The sequence below is a fragment of the Rousettus aegyptiacus genome, unplaced genomic scaffold (genome assembly GCF_014176215.1).
Source record: "Rousettus aegyptiacus isolate mRouAeg1 unplaced genomic scaffold, mRouAeg1.p scaffold_m13_p_7, whole genome shotgun sequence".
Lineage (NCBI taxonomy): Eukaryota > Metazoa > Chordata > Mammalia > Chiroptera > Pteropodidae > Rousettus > Rousettus aegyptiacus.
The window spans coordinates 72,474,715-72,488,844 of NW_023416310.1; the positions used below are offsets into that span (position 1 = coordinate 72,474,715).

The 14,130-nt window shown below is 48.8% G+C and overlaps 1 protein-coding gene across 4 annotated transcripts in view; it reads right to left on the reverse strand.

Annotated features, from left to right (window-relative positions):
• The window catches only part of USP42 (ubiquitin specific peptidase 42), a 41,422-nt gene extending 34,184 nt beyond the window's left edge, over positions 1–7,238 (reverse strand). Inside the window, exon 1 of one of the 4 annotated variants that reach the window (XM_016155174.2) lies at positions 6,864–7,238. The gene's annotated coding sequence lies outside the window, so the exon portion shown is untranslated. Of the gene's footprint in view, positions 1–956; positions 1,292–1,949; positions 2,071–2,486; positions 2,577–6,863 lie in introns of those variants that run through there. The other 3 variants (XM_036224912.1, XM_016155176.2, XM_016155175.2) reach the window with 3 other exon arrangements.
• Between the last annotated feature and the right edge of the window lie 6,892 nt (positions 7,239–14,130).

The following is a 14,130-nucleotide window of genomic DNA, read 5'->3' on the forward strand; positions in this document are numbered from 1 at the left end:
TACTGGCTTGGGGGGGGGGGGGCGGCCCTTAAATTAAAATGAGAAATATTACAGAACGTACACGACTGTCATCAATGATCATACCACATTATAATTTTGAGAAAACAAATCAAAACCATCCATTTGTCTTCATTTGTACATTCGGCCAAAGAATTCTTACCCTAAAGCCATGAGACATCAAACTAAACTCAAACTGCTATGGAGATAAAAGCTTTCTAGAAGCCAAGCAATGCCTTGCAGGACCTAGGACGCACGTGGTTTTCTCAGCATTACTGTGACAAATCTCCAGACCTGTAAGCAATCACTTCAGTGAAAAGTTTAACATTTCTCTCACCATCTTCTGGTGATAGATACACAGAGTTCCAAAAGCATGTTGTAAAAAAGTTAGTACTACATGAATCAAGGCTGGATATGTGCAGAGAAATGAAATGAACTGACCTCACAAGTGTTTGTTTCTTTTGCTGTACATACAATCTTTTATTCAAAAGTCTTAAAATTCTCAGTCCCTTATATGGTATTTCTACCAAATGGCAAACTATGTTATTCTTTATTTTTAAAAGAATAAGTATATGCTATTGTGGCACGCCACATACATTGAGGTAATAATATCAATACATGTAAAATGAAACTGTTACACTCTGCTTCATAAACAATGTAACCTACGTTCTTGCACGAGCTTTAAGATGACAAAACCTTGACCTTATTTTTTAAGTCGTCCCAACAAAGCCTTAAACCTTTACAAACCAAACATCGTGGACTTGATCCAATGTCATAGAAAAGAAAGTGAAACTTGATCTCAAATAAAAACAAATAAGTGAAACTGATTATTCATGTCCCCTCTGCACTTTGAATGAATACAGTAAAAAGAGTGAAATTATGTTTAAAATTTACAACTCTTAAAAAATTTTCTGAGTCTCCACAAAAATGTATGAGAACCTATATAATACTGCTGTTACCTTGAAAAGGAGGCGTTAACTAGTTTTTCAACCAGTTTTACTGTTATTTTAGTGTCTTCGCGTTCAATAACCAACGTGTTCTCCCATAAACGAGCAAGCCCTAAGGCCTTCCTGAATATAAACGAGCTCCTCGACAAAAGTAATCGCGACTGCATTCATTATAACGAGGTTAAAGTCCCCAGCTCGTAAAACTTCTGTTCCGTCAAATTTTCATCTCAGACCTCTGAAATGAAACTCCTCCCGTTCTCCGCCGACCCCCTCCAGGTGAGCTGGCGCTGCCCGTCCCGAGCAGAAAGACCCGCGCCGCGCGGCACTCGCGCTCCGGGGGCCGCGCCGAGGCAGCGCCCGGCGCCTCCGCCCCCCGGGGCGCCCGCTGCGCCCGGCGGCCGGCGCGGGGACCTCGGGCGCCCGGCGGCGCGGCCAGGCGGCCGGCCCCGCGAGCGCGCACCGGCGGCGCAGGGCGGCCGGGTGGGAAAGTTTGCGGCGCTCGGGGGGCGCCGTGGGGCGGGGCGGCGGGCCCCGCACTCCGCGCGGCGCCGGGGCGCGGGGGGCGGCGGGGCGGCCCGGGCGCGCGGGGGCTCGGCGGCCGGCGGGCCGGCACCGCCCACCCCGGGCCGCCCCCGGCCGGCCAGGGCCGCCCCGCGCCGCCCCGCGGGCCCGGCCCCTCGGGCGAGGGGGCGGGCTGGGGCCGGGTGGGGGCGGGAGGGCAGTGTCCATGGCAACCGGGGGTCGGCCTCCCGGGTGCAGCGCGGCGGCCGGGGCGCCCCGCGGCCGCGGCCGCCCGCCCCCTGCGCAGCGGCCTGGCCCGGGCGGCGGCGGCGGCGCGGCCCCCGGCGCGGCGGGGTCCCGGGCGGCCCGCGGCGGCGGAGGGGGCGGCGGGCGGGGGGCCGCGCACGGCCGAGGGGCGGCCGGGCCGGCGGCGGCCGCGGCGGGCGGAGCGCTGCGCGGGGCCCGCGCCGGCGGCGGCGGGCGGGCCGGGGGCGGGAGCTTAACCTGACCCTGCTCGGCGCTCGCTCCATCCCCCTCGGCCGCCGCCGCCGCCGCCGCCGCCGCCGCCGCCGCACACAGCCCCGCCGCCCGGCGGGGGACAATGACGTGCCTCCATCCGGGCACCGCCGCCGCCGCCTCCGGGTCAGCGCCGCGCCCGCCGCGCCCCGCCGGGCCGCCAGGGGGCGCGCCAAGGCCGCGCCCGCACGCGCCGCCGCGCAGCGCCCGCGGCGCAGGGGCCGCGGCGCGCAGTTAACGGGCCGGCGGGCGCGGGCGGGGCCGTCGCCGGGCGCCGCGGCCGCCGCGCGTCACTGGGGCGCCGCGGGCGCCGCGCGCGGGTGGGCGGGGCGCGGCCGGGCGAGGTCGTTCCCCGCGCCGTCGTCGGCGCCCGGGCCCGGCCCGCGCGGGGGCACGCCGGTCGCGGGGATCCCCCCGGACCCCCCAAACGGGCACGGCCCCGGGAGGAGCAGCCTCGCGCGCTGCGGTGCGCCCCCCGCCGTCAGGTGGCACAGCCGCGGGCGAAGGGAGCGCAGGACACTAAACCTGGATCCCGAGGAGGGCGGAGCCGCGCGTTCCGCAGTCCTTCGGGGCAGCTACCCCAGCCCCTGGCCCGGGGGCCGGAGCCACACTTCCACCAAGTCCGGGCCGCCTCCACCGCGTGGCCCAGCGGAGCGCTCAGTGACTCATGCGGCACCTCCGCGCCACCCCGACCCCGCTCCTCCTCCCTGTCGGGTTCCCTGCGTTGACGAAGGCCATGGCTCTCTCCTGCACGCACCTGCCTGCCCCTGTCTTCCTCCTCGCCAGCCTGAGCCCAGCCACCAAGTCACATCCACGCGGCCTCCCGAGGGGCGTGACCCCGACTGCCCGAGGCTACCTTTCCTCTCGCCAGGCCCCTTCGGAACAGTCGCCTTCCCGGCCCTCCCCTCCTACTCAGTCTCCCCACAACCTTCATCCTGTGGCCAGGATGAGCTCTCAGAGACACCGGTCGGCTGTTGCTTCCCACCTCAGCACCTCCAGTCACCTTCCTGGCCCACAAAGTCTAAACTCCTTCGTCTGGCATCGAAGCCTCTAGTTCCCTTTCAACGTGTCACAGCCGTAACAAACTTCCTACAAATACCCTACTCTTCCATCTGCTTCTGGAAACGCTACCCTGTGCCTCTTCCATGAAGCCCTGCTCGAGTCCCCATCAGAATCTTGTTACTTCCTCTATAGATGGCATATATCTTTTATGGTAGCACTTCGCTATTCCGGTGGGAAGAAGTCAATGGAGTGATAAAATACCCGTTGTCTGTTTGGAGCAGAACACTGAAGTACTTTGAGGAAGCAAAAAGGGAAAAGGTGAATTCCAAATCTCCAAAATTCAGGGCCCACATTCGGGATTAAGACCACAACTTACTTCTGATGAAGGCCGGCTATGGGATTTCACCTCCGAAGTCCCTTCCACTCTGTTGCGAGATTTGCCAAGAACAGGCCAGCTGTGGGGAAGGACTCAGTAATTTGCTCGCCTTTTCCAAATGACTTTCAGATGATTAAATACAGAACAAGAAGGAATTAAAGAACCAAATCCTTAACGTCCACCTGAGCTCTGTGGTATTTCAAAATGCTTTCCTTGGAAGTCATATTAGAAGTTTGGCTTTTAATTTCATTTTTCATTTCACATTCTATTGAAAAACTGCCCCTGCGGCCACTACCTGAGCAACTCGGGCAGTAAAAAGGGATTTTTAAAAAAGCCATCCCTTGGCATTCTCTACCCAGAACAGGCTCTCGAAGTGGGGGATCGCCCAGCCCCCATCCACCGTGCCTTGAAAGCGAACACAGTGGCCCTTTTCCGCTGAAGAGTTTCAGTGCCACTTGCTGTAGCAAACTGACCACATAAACGGAGAAGTTAAAAAGGGTATTAGGAAGTCCCTGCCTGCAAACCGTTCGGCCGAGAGGGTAAGCGAAAATCGTTTTCCTCCAGACGGGAGCTTAATCCCTAGCGAATGCTGTTTGGAGACGATTTCACTTCACCTCTAAGGAGCCGTGTGACCTGAGATTACTTAGCCAGTTGTCTTTACCAAAACTGTCTTTATGCTGAAGGCAGACTGACTCCAAGTGGCCCACTCCCAATCTCGATAATGAAACATGATCGAAGAGCAAAAGGTGCCAAAGAGGGATAAATCAGATTCCTGAGGACCTCGGGTGGGAGTCATTAACGCCCTACCTAGATCCCAATGCTAAAAACCCACAGCTGCCCCTTCCCCTGACACCTGTACCTGGCTTACTCAGAGCTGCATCATGGGGAGGTTAACCATGCCTTCCCCTCCCCCCCACACCCCAATACCACCCTTACAGCCTACACCAAGGGCTCACTGACGTAGGTTCAGAAAGGCCTCACCTCAAGTTGAGACCAGTTTCCAGAGCTCCGGTGGGGTCAAGAGGAAGCGCCTCTCTCGCTGAGGCGACATCTTTGCTTAGCTCCTTTCCTGGCCCTCTCCCTTCACTCCCTGTCTTCCCGGAGCGCTCCCTCCATGTGTCACGTGCTCCGGAAATGTGTCTCAAGCCCTGCTTCACTATCAGGACAGGTCCTAAGAAGCGGAGTCTAAGGATAGGACGCAGGTGAGAGGTGGGCCGCTGATAGCTGCGTGATGGGGTAAGGCTCGCACCTGGGGGGAACTGGGATGGCAGACGCGCAGAGCGGGGTGCACCGTCGGCTTATCCAAGCTCTCTGGAGTTTGAGGACGTGGCGGAAATAGCAATTAAAAGAACTGTGAGATTCAGTGGCCAGTGATGATTTAAAGAGGAAAAACCACAGGCTCCGGGCCATCAGTCAGCAATGTGAAGCAAAGCGTCTAAGCCGGAGAGCCTCCTAGCAGCCTGCTGTAACCATCACCTGCAGTCTGAAGCCAGGCGGTCTGTGAGGACCATGCTCCAGTTTATTGAAAAGGAGAGGACTTTATAAATGGTTGGCTCGTCAGCCATGGTCCGTCTCTAGCACCAAAGTCAGGGCTCTGTAAAGAACTGAGCCCCCGAGACTAGGGATGATCATGTAACCACAGTAGAACTTCCGACTCCTCTGAACTATGCAGGCCTGCCAAAGTGGCCCCCTCCCACCCCAACCTGAAGGTGATGCAGGAGCCTCAAATGAGGCGCATTCTTCAGGATCTCCCCTAGCATCCCCCCGGCCATCGGACTAGTCGCTAAGATAGGTCCCGGTATGGCCTGACTAGAGAAGTGTTAGGCCTGCTGAGGGAGGAGAGGAACTAAGTATCGAAGGAGCTGCAAGACCTGGCTTCTCTATGCCAGAAGGACTGTAAATAAGCCGGAAACGGACCCCAAAGGGGCTAAGTCGAAGGAGAGGGATAAGGGAAAATTTGGAGATGTGAAGACACTCTCCCGCAACATAGAGCTAACACTTTGTCGAGGGCCCTGGGTGGGCTGGTTCTGATGACGCCGTACGGGTGGTACTTGGCTAAAGGAATGAGCCACATTCAATGAAGTCGAGATGCCGCGACTTCCGTGGCAGATAGTGAAGGAAGGGACTGATAGCTCAGGGAGGCGAACATGCTAGAATGGGTACACCAGCCGACTCTAGTCCATGAAAACAACTGGAAAACTCTCTTTACCAAGGCCATAGGGGGTGGGGTCCCACCAGCTTTGTTGAGAAACTCAGTGGTGACTGTCATCTGTAGGCCGGGGCTGACAAAACGGGGGGTTCCGTTACAGAAGCGGGCTCCGTAGTAGCAACGGGGTAGGAGCATTGGATCCTGAAGTGACAGAGGCCAGGGGCAGCACTTACTCATCAGAAGCAAGGCAGCAGGGGCCCCTGACTTGCGGGGAGACGTGGAGATGGCTAACACAGCGCGAGATGGATAGGCAGTCACCAAAGGCATAACGTATACAATCAAATGATCTTTCTGTGTGCATATAAAATCTGAACATGCGGAGGACTCTCGGCCGTCATAGTGGAAAGTCACAATTATCTGCCCAGTTTCCCCACCTGGGCCGGTTCTCTGATCCAAAACACCCCCTCAGTAAGAGAAGCCAGATCCATGGCAAGTGTACGCATTAGTGATTCTCCAAATCCTTCCCCAAAGAGACCTCTGGCCATTTAATTTTCTCGGGTAACCATGCATTAGGGGAGAAGAGTACTAGCTAGTTCCAGGCTATTGGTTACAACGTCTAAGTTAGTGCAGATGGATTGGGACCTAAAGCACCCACAGGGCTCCCTTCTTGCTAAGGGGGTACGAACTTATGGGGTCAAGTAAGACACTGGGTCCCAAAAGACCCGGGTCCCTCAGTGGGTCCACCAAGCCCATACTGGTCATTTCTCTGTTTCCCAAATGTAATATCCAAATGGTCATACTTAGCAGTTGGCAGGAACCTCACACTGGTTCCTTGACTTGTAGAGTATGAGCTATTGCGGGAGAAAAAGCCACGTGGAAGTCCCGAAACTGCCTTCTCTGGCCGAGAGCAGCTCTGCGGGGGAGTGGCTGCCAAAAGGGCCACGCTCAGAGTTGTAGAGGATGCAGGGCTAGTGGTCCCCATCATGTGCCCATTTAATTCACCAGTCTGGCCCCTGCAAAAACTGGCCGGATGATGGAGGATGACAATGGGCTACCACACACTTAACCATCAGGGACTCACCAAGCACCGGCTCCATCCCACCACTACCCACTCCATCCTTTGGAGCCCTCTGTGCCTTGAATCTCTTAGTCAGTCCTTGCCCTGAGCCCTCTGGGAAAACAGAAAGCAAGCCCTTTACCTCTTATAGATTTTACTCATGATCACTGTGAACAAAGAAGAAATAATATAAGCACCCAAAAATAGATTAGTCACAAAGCAAATGCAAAAGGAGCACCTGTCATCTTTAGCCACAAAAAGAAAAGAAAAGAAAGAAGAGGAAAGGAAGGAAGGGGAAAAAAAAAGAAGAGTAGCTACCTTTCACTACGAGAGTGCTCAGGTGACACCATCAATAGACTTGTCCCTGCGGCGTGGGCTGAGACGCGGTCATCGGAGAGAGCTGTTAGGAGAGAGACTGGGTGTAAGTGCCAGCTCCAGCTTTTATTAGCTGAGTTCTTTGAGTCTTGCTTTGGACTCCCATGAAATGGAAGTCCCGTTTAATTTATCAACGCCAACTTTATCCTAATGGATAATGAACACCCCTTCCTACCAACCCAACATAAGATATGAAAACCTGAATATTTTCAAGGAAGAATATATTTGATTTCCTGAGGACCACTGTCTTCGATGAAGGAAATCTGAGACCTTGACTCACCAAAGTTTAGACATAGTTTGCTGTTAGGAGACAGATCCCAAGGCGCTCCTTTATGTATTGCTAAAATATTAATTTAGAGCCCAGAGCGATCCATGTATTGAAGATCCTGTACCTACTTGCCAGAGGCCATTTTGTTTGGAATACAGAGTTGTGCGTAATTAGTTACCCCACACAGCTACAATGTTCCAAATTAGGAAAATGAAGCTTAGGAGGCAGTGGGCGAGTTTAACCCTGAAGTACATGATGCTCAAGAAATATTACGAAGGTGGCGACACTTGAAATGGGTCCTTAAGGATCAAGTAGATTTTCTTCCCCAGGCAAATAAGGATGACAGGAAAAGGATGACAAGATTTCAGGAGGAAATGACATTGGGAAGTAAAAAATAAAAATAATTAAAAAAAAAAGTCTGTCCCACGCTTAGAACTCTGTCGCCCTTGGAAATGTGTAAAAGTGAAAACAGATGATACGGTTGATGATAAGGAACGAGCCTGGCATGTAGTTGACTCAGTAGACCTGGGTTTCAAAGGGAAAACTCAGATGTAGTTCTGACTAATTCGTTGAGCCCATGAGGAAAATATCACTTTCTGGATTTAAATAACAGAAAGTCCACACTTGTTCCATTCATGACCAAGAATACAAGCTGTCCTAAACAATGATTAAACATGGTCCCAGAATGACAATGACTGAGAGGTGACTCAAGTCTCAAGAGAGTTTACAAAATAGTACTCTCAGCAATCATTAACAGTTAGAATTTATTATGTGCCAGACATTACTTCTGAAGATTTACATATGAACTCATTTAATTCTTGTGACTACTATGTGAGGTAGGTTCTATAAGCATTTCCATTTTATAAGTCAGTTAACGGAGGCAAAGAGAGATTCACTTGTTCAAGATCACACAAACTAGTGACAGAATCCATGTCCTTAAAGCTCTAAGCCATCGTTATCCAGTAGAACTTCCTATAATGATAATGAAGTCCTGTGCTAGCATAATAGCCATTAGTCCCATACAGCCCTTGAGCCCTTGAAATGTGGCTTGGCATACCTGCAGGTTGGCTCTGTATTGGGGCATTCCTTCAACACGTAGCCAGACTATTTCCAACTCTGCCTTAACCTTCCCTTCCGGCTTGTGCAGGTTCTAAAGACCAGGAGCAGGGAAAGCTCAGGTTCTTATGAGGTCTTTTCCGAGCTTGCATCCTTGCCTGGCCATGCACAAGTGCCTAGGTTCTTCGGTAGGTGAGCATTTTTCAAAGCTCCTTTTCCCATAGTTTCTCACTTCTCAGCTTTTCCTCCACAGCTTTAGGTATGTCTATTTGTTGTCTCAATGGTTAATTTTTTTTTTTTTTTTTTTTTTTTTTTGCCCTAGGCAGCAGTGGCCTGTTTGGCTTTCGGATTTTTCCAGGAACATCTCCATGAAGCAATAGCCATTTTTTCACCCTGGGTTAGGCGAAACAAAGGCAGGCCTATTGTGTCAGTCAGTCTTCAGGGAACTCTTAGGCGAGTCAAAACAGACCAATAAAATTCCTTCAGATCAAGGTCTGCTTTACTGGATTAGGTGCCCACACTGGAAATGATGGCTGCTGTCTACAAGACCGCTTGAAGGCTAAGTAAAAATGCCAGAATGTTCTCCCAATTCTGTTTCACTACCCTTTCTCATGGTTAAGCATTTGCTTAGTTACTGTAAACCTTGGACTATCTTCTGGAATTTTGATAAGGTGAAAAATGGTGAAAATCGTATATCCAGGTGACTTTGCATTACTCTGTTATCCATACAGATGTTGAAATTGAGAGTCATACTTTCAATTAAGGAATAGAATGGATAAAACAGAATCCGAGACTACAGCCTGTCCATGAATGCGAGGAATGACACAGAAGCCAGAAGACAAAAGCGGGGGAAAGGCCAGTGATGTTGAATGGCATAAGGTTTCAAACCAAGAGGAATGAGAAATAGTTGTGAAAACATGTTTGCTAAGAAGTAAAGATTAGCTGGCTGGCTGATTGTACAAAGAAAGATATAAATCTTAAATGTAAAATAATTTCTATCCAGGAACAAAACCATAATGTGTGTTATTATCATAATGATTAAATACAGTTCTTGTTTTTAGGGTCAGTGTAAAAAAAATAAAAATAAGATGAGAGAATTTATATAAATAATAGAAACCCAATTATAGTATAAAAGGTTGTCTAATTAAAAAAGTACCTATGTAAAGTCCACTGATCTCCATATATTAACAAAAACCACTTAGAAACTTTTATAAGCAGTGACACATCAAATAGCTGAAACAAAATAGCAAATAACAAATAATAAACTAAATAACTTGTAGGACTTAAATGAAGAACACAATCAAAGGATCAAACGTAACTGAGGAAGACGTGACGAATGAGGAGCTATATAGCTCAATATTGAATAGGCATCTTTTGTCACCCTATCAGATTGTAACTGCGATGAAAGTAATTCCAAAAGGACTCTTTCTGGAACATAATAAATCCCTTATATGATAAATATATGCCTTTAAGTAACGAGTGTAATGTAATGAATCCCAAGAGAATTCCTTCTGGAAATTAGTAAAAATGTTGTAAATGCTCTCTAGGCAATAAACACATTAAGTTATGAGTACGGCTATACACATTGGACATCTCTCTCTGGAACAGTTCACTCATTCATTCATTTTTCAATTTTTCATCGAGTGTCCTCTGAGCATAAGAGTGTATGCATGGCATAGAAATAGCTGTTGCTATCCAGTATCATTCTCTGTGATTAATTTATGTCTACACAAGATTGCATTTTTCCAGGTGTGTGATATATATTATTTTATGCCTACAATACCAGGTCTTCCTAGGTGGTCTCCCATCCAAGTACTAACCAGACCCGACCCTACTGAGATCAGACATCGGGCTTGTTAAAGGTGGCATGGCGTAGACCATGGAGCATGGTTCCACTGAGGCATGAACCTGGGACCTTCTGCGTGCAAAGCAGACATGCTAACCGTTACACTATGGACCCATGTCCTCAGGTGTATGATATTTTAAACTCAAAAATATTCCACAATGGACCCAGCCACCCCCTTCTCTAGCTTTTTGCTCTAAACCATCCCAGGGTACCAGGCCACTAGAAACCACCCCTCTAGCGCCAAACCTGCTGGAATTGTTCCGGCTAGCCAGTCCTAATTTGCTTACTCTGCTATGCCTGGCCTTTCCCATGGAAACCTCAATTCAGGCTTTCCCTTCACTGCTGTCTTTTGCCACCTAACCGAAGTCTGGCGCTTCCCCTGTGGCCTTGCATGGCATGTGGTGACTCCTTCTCTGGGACCTGTGAGTGTTAATAAACTTTCTTCCAAGCCTGCTTCTCATTCCCTCCTGTGGTTGCATCAACTCTACGAGACCAGACCCAACATTTACGTTTTTAGTACACTGCAGGTTTTCAGGAGAGGAGCAGAGGGGAGAACTGGAGAGAAGGGGCGGGAGCAGAGTGTCTAACTCACCTTGATGAGTGATGAAGATACAAAATTACACACTTTCAGAAGAATTGTTTCTGGAAAAATACTAACAAGGACTCAAAGTTACTGAAAAGACTCAATGAACCGAGTACCTCTTCCATGTGATTTATCTTTCTTAACTCACTGACAACCTACAGCCAACTTGGGAGTGCCATACCGTTAATAACTGTTTATAGTGAGGGAAATGAGGCAGGAGTTTAAGTACTGTTACCCATCAATACAAAGCCGCCCTTGCCTGAAATCCTAAAATATTTTCTCCTGGTTCCTAACCTCTCTTCCAACAGCTGAGTAAGCAGATTGAGAGGTACCATGAAGCAAAGTGAAAAATAAAGAGGAATGAACCTACTTGAAGGTGGAAAAGTTCTCAACGAGCCAGTAAAAAAAGCTAATTGCTAAACAATATAAAAATAGCATACTGGAAGACGATAAAAACACAAACCTCAAATAATAATATGCATCCTCTCTGGGGATATGTATAAATATATAAAAATATGTGTATACAAAAAAAATGTGTATACATGTATATGTGCATGTTTTGTATATAAATATATTGGGTATAACTGTATGTATATATAAATATATGCATATATTCACATTTATATGCATGTGTATATGAATACATATACATAAATATATATTCATACTTAAATTTGTATATGGATATATATTTATATATGTACACACACAAGTCCCCACAGAACATACATATTATTACTTGGAGCTTTAGTTTTTATTGCCTTACGGCATGGTATTTTACGTATTGACCCACAAATTGTTCATGTGTATAATGTAATCGTGTCAATGAAAAAATCAAGAGGACACTGAACTTCTGGGGAGGGGAAAAAGGCAGAGACTGGGTGTAAGGGTCAGCCGGGACCTCTGGCATTCTCGAGGACGGCCGGGGAGCGCCGGCCGGAGTCGGCCGGGTCGAGGAGCAACCCTCCCAACTTCCCCACCCCGCCACCCCGCCGCCCGGCCGCCCCGCGGCCCCAAGACCAGCCCACCAGGGCGCCTGCGCAGGGGGTGCGTCCGCGCCAGACCCTTCCATCCTTCCCGCCCGGAAGAAGGAAGGGGCGGAGCCTGCGGCAGGGCCCGCTGCCTACAGCCTTGCGCGGTAGGCGGGGGCGGGACTTCCGCTTCGCCCGGGGTTGCTTCCGGCTTCTTGGTGGCGGGCGCTACAGCACCGAGGTGCTGCGGCGCGGGCCTGGCGGGTGCGCTGGCCTGTGGCGTGAGCGCGGCCGGCGATGCTGCGGGGCAGCTCGAGGCGGAGGCCGACGGGGTGGGGGTTGTGCCTGCGCCTCCTGCCATCGACTTCCCGGCCGAGGGCTTGGACTCCAGTCATGATGGCGAGAGGCCGGTTTGGATATCTGGACGGCGGGAACTGCTTGTGGCCCAAGAGCAGAGAGTAGGAGAATGTGTCCAGCTCACCTCAGTAAACCGTGGAAAAGCCACAACCGACAGAAAATCCTCTCGCCTTAAAGCAGGAGAACAAGGGGTGTCAGAGGAAGACACTCCCACCGGCCTCAGACTTACTCTGATTTGGAAGATGACGCTCAGCGCACGGCAGCTAGAATCGAGTCTCCCAGGAGCCAAGACCAAACGATCAGAGCTAACCAAAGAAAATAACGGTGTTGGGTAACGGTTACAAAGAGCTGGCCATAAATATGTCTTTATTTAATCCTCACTGTAGCCCTGTAAGGTTAGGTGAGAGTAGAATCTTTACAACGGAAGAACTGAGGAGCAGGTTAGATATTTTGCTTAAAACCACAGCTAGTAGTGGCAGAATTCCCGTAAACATTAAACTGAATACAGATGTAATTTTTTGAATTGTTCGTAATACTGACATATTGGAGACACCTAATTCCCGTTCAGCTGGGGGAAAGGCTACATTAACTATATAATATCTGGTTATGGAATATATGGTATACTAACTTGGAAAATTCCCCAGGAGGTATTTTGGAGTAGAGAACAACATTCAAATCGCAGAACAATCTGTATTTAGGTATTCTTTTATGTAAAAACAAACTCCCTCAAAACAATGCTGTTTCATTGTGGTACAAACTTGTCAAGTAAATGAATCGGAAAAAAATTGGAACAATACACGCTAAAGTGATAACGGTAAATAGAGGAATAATGGGGGGAGATAGGTATTATCGGAGTTATGGTAAAACAACTTTAACCTTACTCCTGCAGTTTTATCTTTTATTTTTTGGTGTAGTCAGAAAAAGACAAACTTATATATTTTATATATGTATATGTTTAACAAAAATTAATTTTAAAAGTTGACTTAAAATTACAATTTTATCCTTTGAGCACCCACTCCGATATAAATGACACTCAAATAATTTGAGAAATAAAATCCACCATTAAGGGGTGAAGACTTGAGGGTTATAAGAATATGAACATAAAAATATTCTCAAGGAATCCCAAAAGAGAACATTAAAAGTCATTTAAACAATGCAGTAGTTCATAGTTTAGTTTCAGGGAGCTAAAAATAAGAATTTATTGTTATCCTAAAACTGCTCTAGGTTACATTACGAGCTCATTGGATGGTAACTCAAAGGAATTAAATAATATTCAGTGCTTTTTCAAATAGGCATCCTAAGCTGAAATATTTTACAACATAACTAGAAAAATGATAATTATTACTTATAAAGTCATCTACCTTGTTAGGGAAAATAACGAGGGAAGCAGAAATAGGTGTGCTCACCTGAAAAGCTCCTTTATATCTGAGACTTCTTGTCATATGGTCTACAAGACCCTATTAGTGAGTGTTCTAATCCTGATGACATCACAAGTGTTGCTGGGTAGCCAGTCAGATCAACAGAATTTCACAAGACGTTGGCTTAGGCCGTTCTTCACCCTGATAAGATGCTGAAATCTAATGTAGCATACATATGAATTATTGCTGTGTAACAAATTACCCCAAACAAGCATTTATTCTCTCCCATGGTTTCTGAGGGTCGGGAATCTGAGGGCAGTGTAGCTTGGTGATTCTGGCTCAGTCTTTTCTTGAGGTTGCAGTCAAGCCATTGTCCTGGGTGGCAATCATTTCAAGATCCTACCAGGACGGAGGATCTGCTCCAAATACTTCTATGTTGTTGGCGGGCCTCCGTTTCTCATCACAGAGGCCTTGCTATCAGGCTGCTCATAGCATGGCAGCCAGTTTTCCCTGAGAGGGAGAGAGCAAGTTGAAAGGCATAATGTCTTAAGCTAATCCTGGAAGTCTCATACCATCAATTCTCCATATGCTAATGATCATACAAACCAGCATTAGTACAGTGTGAGAGGAAACTTGAAAAAGGTGTGAAGATCAGGAAGCAGAGCTTGTTGGGGGCCATCTTGAATGCTAGCAACCATGGTGTACCATTTCCTAAACTCACTCCACTGATAATTTCCTAGATAGCTACAGGGTAGCTAGAGCTTTAGTAGA